General features: G+C 41.0%; 1 protein-coding gene across 3 annotated transcripts in view; it reads left to right on the forward strand.

Annotated features, from left to right (window-relative positions):
* Positions 1-4,468, forward strand: part of LOC116600848 — a 131,628-nt gene extending 127,160 nt beyond the window's left edge. For 2 of the 3 annotated variants that reach the window (XR_004289833.1, XR_004289834.1), the window contains exon 5: positions 485-584. The gene's annotated coding sequence lies outside the window, so the exon portion shown is untranslated. Of the gene's footprint in view, positions 1-484; positions 2,386-2,417 lie in introns of those variants that run through there. The other variant, XR_004289835.1, reaches the window with a different exon arrangement.
* Positions 4,469-6,000: the final 1,532 nt, after the last annotated feature.

Below are 6,000 nucleotides of genomic sequence, written 5' to 3' on the forward strand. Positions count from 1 at the left end.
CTCTTCACCCTTAAACCCCTCACCGTCTATCTCCTGGACCCAAGGGCATTCTTCTACATAGCCATAGTACAATGGTAACATTCAGGATCATCTAATAATAATCTGCCACACAGTCCACTTTTGAAGAATCCAGGCCACTCATTTTGCAGAAATTACCCCGAGTTGCTGAGGATTCGATTCCTGTTAAATACTGGCATACTTTATTTTCCAAGCTGCCAGCTGGGGGTAGGTCATCTGTGCTCACACCAGGAGACACAGGAGGCCATTCTGTCTGATCTTTGAGTCTGACCACTTGGCGAAAAAAGGCCAACGCTGCCAGACTGGTCCGTCTTTTTCCTTTCCTCACTCACAAGTAATCTCGGAGAAGCCGGCTCTCAGAATATCACTCCAACAGCCCTCTGCCCAGTGCGTCGCTGTTCAGTTATACTCACAATGTTTGTAAATAAATTTTGTTTCTTTGCTTTGGTTTTTTTCCCCCTGGCAGGTTTCAAAGGCGTCAGCGGACCTCATGTCCTACTGTGAGGAGCACGCCAGGAGCGACCCTTTGCTGATAGGGATACCGACCTCAGAAAACCCTTTCAAGGATAAAAAAACTTGCATCATCTTATAGAGGAACGCTGAAATGGCTCCTCACCTCTTCTCAACAAAGCAAATTTTGAGCAGCTCCTTGGAAGAAATTTACTTTCAGCTTATTTGGTAACCACTGCTAATAACTAAAATACTCTAACTTGGAATAATCGACTCTGACGTCTTTATTTTCCAAGTTGCCCTTTCTCTAAAACACCTTTTACTGATTTCATCCAGAATAACAGTCCTTTTTCCCATTTGATAACGATGGTGTCATATTGGTTTGGGCCATTGAAAAAAAGACGATAATATTCTTTTAAACATACGAAAAAGCCAGTTATATCCAGACCTCAGTTACCTAAGTAGCTGTCTATATTAAAATGCCAAGAATGACTTCAGTTCTAAAACCTTTACATCCTAGTATGTTCTTAATAGGGTTGTGCCAACTGTACAGTGTACCTGCGTGAGGAGTGTGTTGTGTATATATGTCTTTGTATATACACATATCAATGCTTATTTCCTTAGTAAAATCTTTCTCCATGCCCTCAGTTCCTCAACTTTAGAAGTCATACCTTTGCCTTGAGCTGTATGTAGGTGGGTAATATTTTTTCATGTAGTTACTGTACAGACAGTGAAGGCCATCCTAAAGATTGTAGCCACTGTAATTGAGTAGTGAAGAAATCGTGCTGACCTCTTAAGCTATAATCAACAGTACCAATTAAAAACTGAACTAAAAACCCTCTAAGGAGATATACACAAGGGAGCCTTTTGGGCTTCAGTGATCCTACGTCTAGAAGGGTGGGGCTGGTCGGGGGAGGACTCTGGGCAGCTGTGGCCCTGGGGCTTGTGTTCTCTGGGTTAGAGGTAGAGACCTCGGAAATGTCCACCCTTGTGCTCGGAGGGAGACTGTGCACGTAAGCCCCGCCCAAAGAGGAGCAGGAAAGTGTGAAAGCCAGCTGCTTTCTTAGCCAACCCTGGTGAATTCCTCCTTGATGCCCGGTCCATTATCTTTCCTCTCCTGCTCGAATGGCTGTTTCCAGAGGTGTGGTATCACCTCCCCAACCCCAAGTGGGTGGAACGTGGTGGGAAAGAAACATACAAAAGCCAAAGGTATCAGACACTACAAATACCTGCTGGGCCGCTGTGTTGTTTCCTACCTTGTCCACAAACCCCCCAGGCAGGCTTGGATTTGGGGGTGCAGTACCGGGGCTTCAGGGTTCCAGCAGGTGCTCATCAGATTCTTAATACTCCTCTAGGCATGAGCAGAGCCCTCACATCCTTGGACTTGCCAGTGGCACCCGGAAGAATCTCCTGTGGCCACAGAGTATTTTAGTTTTATCAAAGAAGGAGAAAGGATCCCTTTTTTAAACAAAAATGCTCACTTAAGGGCTCAAACCATACACAAGCCTTTGAGCTTCTCAATTATCTTTAGTTCATTAAAATACCTACTAGTGAAGGATTTCAAAGCTTATTTTCAAAAAGGATCCAACCCCAGGATATTACCTACAATGGTTTCCCCTCATTCTGTACAATCTTGCTCTGCAACACAAGCCCCTTTTAAAATCGAAATGTCTGGGTTTGGAGTATGAAGCTGATTGTGGGGGAACAAATGCAGGGCTGTCTTTAAACTGCTCAAATATAGTCGGGATTTCCCCAGGCACCTATCTGTTCAGCATTGGGAACTGCCCTCACTTTTCCAACATCATGTGAAAATCATGCCACTGGCCTTAACCTCTTGTCATCTACCGCTTGGTTTTGCAATAGGGCCCGTTTCTAAGTAAATTAGAGGCACCTGTTTAGGAGAGCTAAAGGTGAAATGTACACTAAAAAGGTGAAATGTACACTAAAAGGTGAAATGTACACTAAAAAGACATTACATTTAATGCTTCACTGAATGAGGCCTTTCCTTTTAACAAGTATATTTTTCTACTGATCGTTTCAGAATACTAATCTTATTCTCATTCTGATTTTAACATTTTTCTTTAAATATTTATGAGGCAGTTTGTTAAATATTTTTATGAAATTTTATTATACCTTTTTGGCATATGTGCAACTTTTCAGTAGCAAGCATAGTTTATCTTTAGTACTAAATTATGTCCTTTTTACCTAACAGAAAACAAAACATGTTTTGCTCTCTATTTGTCAATGTGCTTGTAGTGGTAAGGAATGGACTCGAGGTCCCAGAAGATTTCATTTTTGCTGGTCAGATATCATAAAGGCTAGGAGTGTGAATGTCATGTAACTTCCTAACTAGGTGTAGGGCATGTTCAAGAGAAGTGATATCCCATCCTTGGGTGCTGGACCCAGTGGGGGAAAATTGTAGCTAAATGTTGATTGACTTTCAACTAGATGTCTGTGTAAGAAAATCTATGTATAGGATATGCAGAAGTCACTTTTATTTATCAGGCTCTATTCAACTTATGAACTACAATTAAACTGTTCTTCAGTAGCTGGCTTATAATGGACAAATACCCAGTATGTGTTGTGTTGTTGTTGGCGTTGTTGTTTTTCCAACTACCACTATAAAGACACACTTAATCACATAATATACTTGCAACTTCTTGGCTTCATATCTATGAAGCTATTTAAATGTGTTCATTATTGACTTTTGTCTTTAATGCTGCTTCTGTTAACAGTGATCTTCTTTTTCATTCTTATATGTTCATTAGTGCATCAGTCTATCCATTGAGGCCTCAGGACCGTGGCAAGATATGCTAGACAAAAGTTCATGACTCCAAAGTATTTTATAGAAATGCATTATACCAGGTCATTCACAAGGTCTAGGTTGTAGTTACTTATTCTTCTAAAAAGAATCAGGGTTTTATCTTTTCTTACCTTATTAAAATCGGAGTGCCATAATGATCTTTTAAAGGAAGGATCCAACTTGCTTTCTCTCTGTACTGTTTTTGTATTTTAAACTATTAAAAAAAAAATTTACCAATGTCTTAGTAATTTTGAGGCATAGCTCAGTTTAGGTAGTAGAAGATATGCTAAACTTGGCTTCGGATGCTGCCTTCTCAGCCAGTTTACAACCAAGATAAGCGTCGTCTAATTATTCCAACTATGAGTTGAAGATCTATAGAGGCCCAGGAAATGAACTATAGTATATGTCAGTCCTTCTCAATAAAATAAAATACTGGAGTGTGTTATGAATTGTATTGATTTCTTTTATAGTAGATCTGTTAATAGGAACGAAATACATGAAACATATAGAATTATGTGTAGACTAAAATAGAGCACTTAACCTAAAGTTGGGTGGCCTGGATGGTAGCCTTGGCTTCTTTTCCAGCCAATCCTGTGTCCCTATGTCCTGAGACTTCAGACAAGGCACTTCATCTCTCGCTGGGCCCCCATTTCACCATCTTTAAAACAGGAGGCTTAAGTAGAGGATGGCGGAGACTCGCCCCAACCTCCCCTCAGATGCCTCGGTCCAGTGGCCCACTCTACAGGTCCTGCCAATGTGTTGGTGCTATAAGCTGCTTCAAATATAAAATTGGTTCGTCTATCATATATGCTCATTTAATAGCTTATGAAAGGTCTTTTTGTGATATAACTTTTTCTAGTTTTATGGACGTGGTAACTGTAATGTCTTGTTTTTAGTCATGTCATTCTAAACATCATTCATTTGATGTTTCAGTAATCTGCATTTGATACATAGTTGGAGAGATTTTGTTATCTCATAGCATTCTTTGGCTCCTCATCTGTCCAGCATCTTATTAACCTAAGCACTGTGATCATTGTTTGGAAATCTGTCCTATGGAAAAAATAAAAGCATTTACTTCACATGTACTTCACAGATTTAAAAGAAGTTTCATTAAAACATCATTGTTCTCTTTACTGGATCAGTGCCTCACTGTATTATCCTACCCGTGTTTTGCTCAATAAATTGATAGAAGACCCATTCTCTTCCCTTTTCCTTCATTCAGTTAATATTGTCTGAATACCTACTGAGAGCCAGATGTTGAACACAGGCTCCAACACTCAGATGAGTAAGACTCACACCAGCCTGTGCAAAGCTCATCGTCAAGAGCAAGGTGGGTGGGAATGGCAGATGCATAGACTGGTAATTAGAGTACCATGTGAGAAGGTGAACATACAGTACAGTGAGATCTCAGAGGAAGGAGAACCAGCTCCACATCAGTGAAGTCTGAGAAGCTCCCAAGGAAGGTGATGTTTGAACTGGGTCTTGAGAAAAGAAAACATTGTAAGCACTGGATTGAAGTCTTGGGAGAAAGTGAAGAAAAAGGAGGAGAATGGGCTCAAAACTAGTGTGCAGAATACCTCCCATACTACCTTGTTTATGCTGCAAGCAACAGGAAGGCAGTAGAGGTTACTAAGAGGAGTGATGTAATGATACCCAGTGTGTGGAGGGCTGTTTCCCATCCTGAGACCCAGCTGTAACCATGGAAACAGATAACAAATGAAAAGACCATTACACTCACAATGACTCATATTCACCCAAGTATTTGCCAAAGGTACCCTGCCTCCTCCTTAGTCCCTTCTTCTAGGGCTGGAATTCCCATGGAATGAAGGGAGAACATTATCCAGAAAGGGAAAAAAGGAAGCCAATGAGGGTCTGGTTATGGACAAGGTAGCTACAGATATGACCCAGGCTTGTGAGAATCAGTACTTATACAGTACAGAGGGTAGGAGCAAAAGACAGTCATTCATCCCTTTTTAGGAAAGGACTAAAGAATTTAGATACTTTGGTCATGAAAAGCAGACAGCAACTGACATGTACTTTCACTAGCTCTAACCAGATTTCCAGAAGTTCCTATAACTCATGATGGAAGACAATTATATGGGGGGGGGGGGTAGATGGGATTGGGTAGGGGTGAGTTTAAAACAAGGTGAGGGAAGAGAGTGCAGTGGAAGGGGTAGACTATGCAAATCACATGGCAGATAAAATGTTATACTACCTTAATGTTATGAATAAGGAGCTCATACCTACAGGTGCTGGCAGTAGCTTAGTGTGGAGATATGTGTCATGTGACCCTCCTGCTTTCCTAGATATGGGGGATGATTAGCTTCTCATTGGCAAGATGGTCAGTTATAACATACTATATACATTTGTAGAGTCACTCTAAGCCAGAATTAGGTGCTAGGTAGACAGTTGTGGAAGATTTCACCCTCCTACCCTCCTTGTCCCTAGGTTTACACCTAGCTATAGCCATCTTTGCACAACCTAGCATGGATATTGCCTTTAGTTTATCTTCAGCACATGGTCCTACTGATTACTTTACACCCCTTACCACTGTAAGCAGTAAATGATGATCATGCCTTCAGAGGAGCCCTTCTGTTGTCCAATTACTGCCTCCTTATCAGAGCCATTCAAGTCTATTAAGGCCATTTAACTATAGGCCAGCCTTAGACAAACATGTACAGCTGTTCTCGGGAACCCCCACTTCAACTATCAATTTTTTCAGAAACCAA

This window comes from Mustela erminea, chromosome 10, assembly GCF_009829155.1.
Source record: "Mustela erminea isolate mMusErm1 chromosome 10, mMusErm1.Pri, whole genome shotgun sequence".
In the NCBI taxonomy this organism is placed as follows: domain Eukaryota; kingdom Metazoa; phylum Chordata; class Mammalia; order Carnivora; family Mustelidae; genus Mustela; species Mustela erminea.